Source organism: Triticum aestivum, chromosome 3B (assembly GCF_018294505.1).
Source record: "Triticum aestivum cultivar Chinese Spring chromosome 3B, IWGSC CS RefSeq v2.1, whole genome shotgun sequence".
Taxonomy (NCBI): Eukaryota; Viridiplantae; Streptophyta; class Magnoliopsida; order Poales; family Poaceae; genus Triticum; species Triticum aestivum.
This window is the reverse complement of record NC_057801.1, coordinates 438,387,938-438,395,596: the sequence shown is the minus strand read 5'-3', so window position 1 is coordinate 438,395,596 and position 7,659 is coordinate 438,387,938.

Sequence of the window (7,659 nt, the reverse complement as noted above, 5' to 3'; positions counted from 1 at the left end):
AGGCAAAGCGGCCAGGGAGCGCACCGAGCGCGAAAAACAAGAGGCTCGAGTTGATGAGGTCCAGCAAGAGCTCCAGGATTTCGTCAAAAAATTTGAGTCCTTGGAGTGTGACTCCAAGACGCAAGAGTCAGAGCTTGATAAGGCCCGTCAGAGCGTGCAAGACACCAAGGTAGAAGCCTAGAAGGCCCTCCAGGAAATTGAGGCGGCCGAGAAGATAGCTGCAGGTAAGGCTTTCATTATGCAAAGCAAGCATGTGAAGGAGACTTTCCTTTTACTTACCCGAATTCGGAGCTCTCCAGGAGCATTCGCAGATCTGCCGCGCAGCATCTCTGATCCCGCAGAGTTCTACCGGACTGAGGAGGGGAGCTCGACGGATAAGCTATTTTGGTCCCAGTATATTGGGGCCGAGCATCCGATACCCTTGAGCGACCAGCTGAAGCAACTGGTCGAACTTCACAAGGCGGCCGAACTGGCCATGAAGGACTTCATAGTCCGGCTGTGGCCTGGCGAGCCCCTGCACAGCAGCTACTTCGGCCTTGTCAAGCAGATGGTAAATGCCTTTCCGCGACTTGAAGTCGTTAAGCGGCCCGTCTGCATTGAGGGTGCACGCAGGGCCTTGGCCCATGCGAAAGTGCACTGGGGGAAGATGGACGACGAGAAGCTAGTGACAGAGGGGCCGCCGAAGGGCAAGGAGCATCGCTACCTCGAACAGTACTATGACAATGTCATTAAGGGTGCGTGCCTTGTGGTGGATGAATGTATTAAGGATGTAATATTCGAATGAATGTACTCGTGTCATCCTGTAATATGAAAACCAGTTCATATGCACTATATGGCGCTTGTTAATTTAAAATATTACCTTCTGTGCGGTCGTTTATAAAATCTTGAGAGTTGGCCAGTCGTCGGCTTCTGCCCCCATGTAAGTAGTACTGGGGTGTTCGGGATAAATATAAACACTCTTTATCCAAATTTTTGGTCCTTTTAACGAGGTGTTTAGCGCCACGAACGAGGCAATCGGACTATACGGCTTTATCGCTCTCACTTAGCCATAGAAGTCTACAATTTTAAATTTTGGTGAAGCCCCTAGTATCCGGAAGGCCGGACTCGGGGCGCTATACACGCCTAAATCGGACAAGGTCGATTCCTCGCATGAAGCGGAAAAAATCTTTAAGGATTTGAGACCTCTCGAACAGCGACCAGCTCTCGCCTTATCATGACAGTCAGTTTTCGGCTTTCTCTACTGAGGTGCTCGTCCGGAAGAACCGAGACACAATCGCAGTAGTTCTCCCTGTGCTACCTTAGCCGGTATAGCGGAACGTAAGGTACCAAAACATAGGAGCCGGGCAAACCCAACTATTGACGCAAGACATGATTCAGAGCTGATGCAAATAGTGCTATAAGTTCAGGGTGCCGCACTGTCAAAAGTGTTCGGACTTTTCTTGCCAGGTTATGGGGTACACTGAAGCCCCTGGCAAACTGGTCGTGCCAAAATGCACGGGTATAATAAATAAGCAGTAAAGGAAAGGGGTAAATAAACGTAATAGCAAGCTGACGCTATAGACTATTTTCCCTTGTTATTCAAGTGATACGTCAAAGCGTACATATACAAGTAGTGCGATAAGCAAAATAAGACTGTTTGACACATCATGACCAGGAGCGGGCTGTATGCGGGTATGTAAAATAGGTATAAAGATCGTTATCAGAGACCACCTGAGGATTCCCTTGTACGCCAAAGCTTCTTGTCCTCCTGGTGTGTCCGTCCCGCTATGTGTCCGATAGCCGGTCTTTCGGAAGAGCCTCCTGAAGATAGGGACCTGAAAGAAAAAAGGTGCAAAGATGCGTGGGTCCCGGGGCGGTCGAACCGCATTGTGGACCGTGTCATGGACGTGCCTCCGCCTGTGCCCAGGGTATTTTAAGTGCGTAGTTGTGTACGCACGGCACAAATTTCGCCGCTTGACTAGGACTAGGACGGAGGCCGGATTGCAAGTCGAGCTCTGGACGTGCCGGATGATCCTGTTGTGGAGTACTCCGAACTCGCTTGACGGTGTCCGGATTATTTATCGCCGAATTGGCTGTTTGCCTAAGAAGGCTGTTTTGTACTTCCGCCGCGAGGGCCGTGGTGTGCTCCTCCGTGCGGAGCGAGCGCTCTGTGTTTCCAGTAACTGTAATAACCCTGCGAGGTCCTGGCATTTTGAGCTTGAGGTATGCATAATGCGGTACCGCATTGAATTTGGCAAATGCAGTTCGTCCGCACAGTGCATGATAGCCACTATGGAAGGGGACGATGTCGAAGATTAACTCCTCGCTTCGGAAATTATCCGGAGATCCGGAGACCACTTCCAGTGTGATTGAGCCCGTGCAACAGGCCTCCACACCGGGTATGACACCCTTGAAGGTGGTTTTTGTGGGCTTGATCCTTGAGGGGTCGATGCCCATTTTGCGCACTGTATCCTGATAGAGCAGGTTCAGGCTGCTGCCACCGTCCATGAGGACTCGTGTGAGATGGAATCCGTCGATGATGGGGTCAAGGACCAATGCGGCCGAACCGCCATGACAGATACTGGTAGGATGGTCCCTGCGATCGAAAGTGATCGGACAAGAGGACCATGGGTTGAACTTTGGGGCGACTGGCTCCATCGCATAGACGTCCCTTAGTGCACGCTTCCGTTCCCGCTTGGGAATATGAGTTGCGTATATCATATTCACTATTTTCACCTGGGGAGGGAATTTCTTATGTCCTGCTGTGTTCGGCGGCCGGGGCTCCTCGTCGTCATCGCTATGCAGCCCCTTTTCCTTGTTTTCGGCATTCAATTTGCCGGCCTGTTTAAACACCCAACATTCTCTGTTGGTGTGGTTGGCTGGTTTATCGGGGGGTGCCGTGAATCTGACATGAGCGATCAAGTATGTGGTCCAAACTGGACGAGCCCGGATTGTTTCTTTTGAATGGCTTTTCCCGCTGTCTGGATTTAGAGCTATTTAGAGCCTCTGAATCCAGCATTGACTATCGTGTCTTCGGCGTTGTCGCCATTGTTGCGATGCTTGTGTCTATTTCGTCGTGGCTTGCCGTTGCTATCCCTGGCGTCTGAATCGCCTGAGTTTTTGGTGTGATGTTGCTACAAGCCAGCCAACTGTCTTTGCCCATGCAAAAGCAGGTCATGAGTGTTGTGAGGGCTGCCATGGACCTTGGCTTCTCTTGGCCGAGGTGTCGGGCGAGCCATTCGTCACGGATGTTATGCTTGAAGGCTGATAAGGCTTTGACATCCGGGCAGTCGACAATTTGGTTCTTTTTAGTTAGGAACCGAGTCCAGAATTTCCTGGCTGACTCTCCGGGCTGTTGGATTATGTGACTTAAGTCATCAGCATCCGGTGGTCGCACATAAGTGCCCTGGAAGTTGTCGAGGAATGCATCTTCCAGGTCCTCCCAACTGCAAATGGAGCTTGCTGGCAGGCTATTCAGCCAATGCCGAGCTGGTCCTTTGAGCTTAAGTGGTAGGTACTTTATGGCATGTAAGTCATCGCCGCAGGCCATGTGAATGTGGAGGAGAAAATCTTCAATCCATACCGCGGGGTCTGTTGTGCCATCATATGATTCAATGTTTACGGGTTTAAACCCTTCTGGGAATTCATGATCCATAACTTCATTAGTGAAGCATAGGGGGTGTGCGGCGCCTCTATGCCGGGCTACATCTGGACGTAGTTCAAATGAATCTGGTCTATTGTATTCAGCCCGGCCAGACTTTGGTTTATTGTATCCGGCGTGATAGTCATCGTCACGTCTTGTGGCGCGCCCCCGTGATCCATAGATCGATCTTGACTGTCCTGCTTTGTTTTCCAATACATCTCGCAGGTCCTTCGTGTAGCCCCGGGCCTTAGTATTATCGTTTGATTCGCGACGGGGTGCGGTCTGGACTTCAGGCTGGTACGCCGCTTTGTCGCGGCCACGGCATGGCCGGTCAGCCGCATCATGCGTTGGTAGCGTGCGCTTTAAAGCCTCCTCCTCGAGTTGAGGTAGCAACCTGCGCTTTGGGTAACTTTTGCTAGGGCGCTTGAGTCCGTATTCCTTGGCAGCCAGAACCTCGATCCATCTATCAGTTAGCAGATCTTGATCAGCTTGAAGCTGTTGCTGCTTTTTCTTCAGGATTTTTGCAGTGGCTATAAGCCGGTGCTTGAAGCGCTCCTGCTCGACGCGATCCTCAGGCACAATGAATTCTTCGTCGCCAAGGCTCACTTCATCTTCGGAGAGAGGCATATAATTATCATCCTTTGATTCTCCATCTGTTGCCTGTTCCTTAGGGCTAGCTTGCCCATCCTCTTGCTCGGCCTGCTTGAGGCCTGGCTAGGCATGATTTTTTTTGTCTTCGGCACCATCCGGATTGTCATCTCTTGTGCCGGTATCGTTATTTTTGCAATGGTGGGGCTTGGAGCGGCGCCTATGACGCTGGTGCTTAGATTGCTTATCCAAGGGGTTATCATCCGTTGCCTCATTGCCATTGCTTTCTTTGGGGGTGTCCACCATATATATATATCATATGATGAGGTGGCTGTCCAGTGCCCTATAGGTGGTGGTTCCTGTTCTTCTCCTGCATCGTCGTCCATACCGTTGATGTCTTCGGAGTTGAAGTCAAGCACGTCGGTTAAGTCATCGACAGTGGCTATTAAGTGGGTGGTGGGTGGGGAACGAATTTATTCGTCGTCCGCTTCCCACTCGAGCCGGACATAGTTCGGCCAAGAATCTCCCGACAAGGAAAGAGACCTTAATGAGTTTAGCACATCATCCAAGGGCGAGTGCTGAAAAATATCCACGACAGTGAACTCCAAGACCGGTGCCCAATCAGATTCGATAGGCACGGATGTACGCGGTTCGGATCCTGTAGCCGGAGACGAGTCCAAGGGGTCCGATGACACCACCCTCATAGGAGGTGGGATCAGTGTTTGGCTGCAACGCCGATGAGTGCGCGGCCTTCGTGCCAAGGTCCATTGATGTCTACTACACAACCTTCTTCTTGTAGACGTTGTTGGGCCTGCAAGTGCACAGGTTTGTAGGACAATAGCAAATTTCCCTCAAGTGGATGACCTAAGGTTTATCAATCCGTGGGAGGCGTAGGATGAATATGGTCTCTCTCAAACAACCCTGCAACCAAATAACAAAGAGTCTCTTGTGTCCCCAACACACCCAATACAATGGTAAATTGTATAGGTGCACTAGTTCGGCGAAGAGATGGTGATACAAGTGAAATATGGATGGTAGATATAGGTTTTTGTAATCTGAAAATATAAAAACAACATGGTAACTAATGATAAAAGTGAGCACAAATGGTATTGCAATGGTAGGAAACAAGGCATAGGGGTCATACTTTCACTAGTGCAAGTTCTCTCAACAATAATAACATAGATAGATCATATAACAATCCCTCAACATGCAACAAAGAGTCACTCCAAAGCCACTAATAGCGGAGAACAAACAAAGAGATTATGGTAGGGTACGAAACCACCTCAAAGTTATCCTTTCTGTTCTATCTATTCAAGAGTCTGTAGTAAAATAACGTGAAGCTATTCTTTCTGTTCAATATATCATAGAGTTCATACTAGAATAACACCTTAAGACACAATCAACCAAAACCCTAATGTCACCTAGATACTCCATTGTCACCTCGAGTATCCGTGGGCATGATTATACGATATGCATCACACGATCTCAGATTCATCTATTCAACCAACACAAAGTACTTCAAAGAGTGCCCCAAAGTTTCTACCGAAGAGTCAAGACGAAAACGTGTGCCAACCCTTATGCATAGGTTCATGGGCGGAACCCGCAAGTTGATCACCAAAACATACATCAAGTGGATCACGTGATATCCCATTGTCACCACAGATAAGCACGACAAGACATACATCAAGTGTTCTCAAATCCTTAAAGACTCAATCCGATAAGATAACTTCAAAGGGAAAACTCAATCCATTACAAGAGAGTAGAGGGGGGAGAAACATCATCAGATCCAACTATAATAGCAAAGCTCGCGATACATCAAGATCGTGCCATAGAGAGAACACAAGAGAGAGAGATCAAACACATAGCTACTGGTACATACCCTCAGCCCCGAGGGTGAACTACTCCCTCCTCTTCATGGAGAGCACCGGGATGATGAAGATGGCCACCGGTGATGGGTTCCCCCTCCGGCAGGGTGCCGGAACAGGCTCCCGAGAGGTTTTTGGTGGCTACAGAGGCTTGCGGCGGCGAAACTCCTGATCTATCTTCTGTTCTGATGGTTTTAGGGTATATGGGAATATATAGGCTAAAGAAGTCGGTCGGAGGAGCCTCGAGGGGCCCACAAGATAGGGGGGCACGCCCAGAGGGGGTGGGCGCGCCACCACCCTCGTGGCCACCTTGAAGCTTCCTTGCCTTCAACTCCAAGTCTCCTGGATCATGTTCGTTCCAAAAATCACGCTCCCGAAGGTTTCATTCCGTTTGGACTCTGTTTGATATTCCGTTTCTTCAAAATACTGAAATAGGAAAGAAAACAACAATATGGGCTGGGCCTCCGGTTAGTAGGTTAGTCCCAAAAGTAATATAAAAGTGTATAATAAAGCCCATAAACATTCAAAACAGATAATAAAATAGCATGAATGCTTCAAAAATTATGAGAATTTTTTATTGCTTGCACCGATGACAACTTACTTGAAGGATCTTACTCAATCCGTAGGTAGGTATAGTGGACTCTCATGGCAAAACTGGATTTAAGGAAATTTGGAAGCACAAGTAGTATCTCTACTTGGTGCAAGGAATTTGGCTAGCATGAGGGGGAAATGCAAGCTCAACATGTTTGAATGATCCATGACAATATACTTTAACTGAGATGTGAGAAAACATAACCCATTATGTTATCTTCCTTGTCCAACATCAACTCTTTAGCATGTCATACTTAATGAGTGCTTACAATTATAAAAGATGTCTAGGATAGTATATTTATATGTGGAATCTCTCTTCCTTCAATATTCTTTCATGAATTGTTCAAATGACCAATACAATGCTTGCTAACCTTCAATAAATTTACAACCTCTACTTCTTAGATGTGAAGTCATTACTCCCCATGGTATAAGCAAATGAGACATATATAATTTCAGATTTATGACAATCAACTCATTCAACAATTTACTCATAGGATATAAGTGAAGCACACGAGTAAATGATAAACTACTCCAAAAAGATATAAGTGAAGATCAATGAGTAGCTAAATTATGTAATTATGTGAAGACTCTCTCTCATTAAAGAATTTCAGATCTTGGTATTGTATTCAAACAGCAAGCAAAGCAAAATAAAATGACATTGCAAGGATAGCACAACTCATGTGAAGAAGCAAAAACTTAGGCTCAACCGATACTAACTGATAGTTGTTGAAGAAGAAAGGTGGGACGCCTACCGGGGCATGCCCAAGCTTGGATGCTTGAGACTTCTTGAAATATTATCTTGGGGTGACTTGGTCATCCCCAAGGTTGAACTTTTGTGTCTACTTAATTCCTCTCATATCATGGTTTCTCTTTTTATCAAAAGCTTCATCCACACCAAACTCAACAAGATCTCGTGAGATAGGTTAGCATAAACCAATGCAAAACCTTATCATTTTCTACTGTAACAAATCACTAAAATTATTATTCAACATT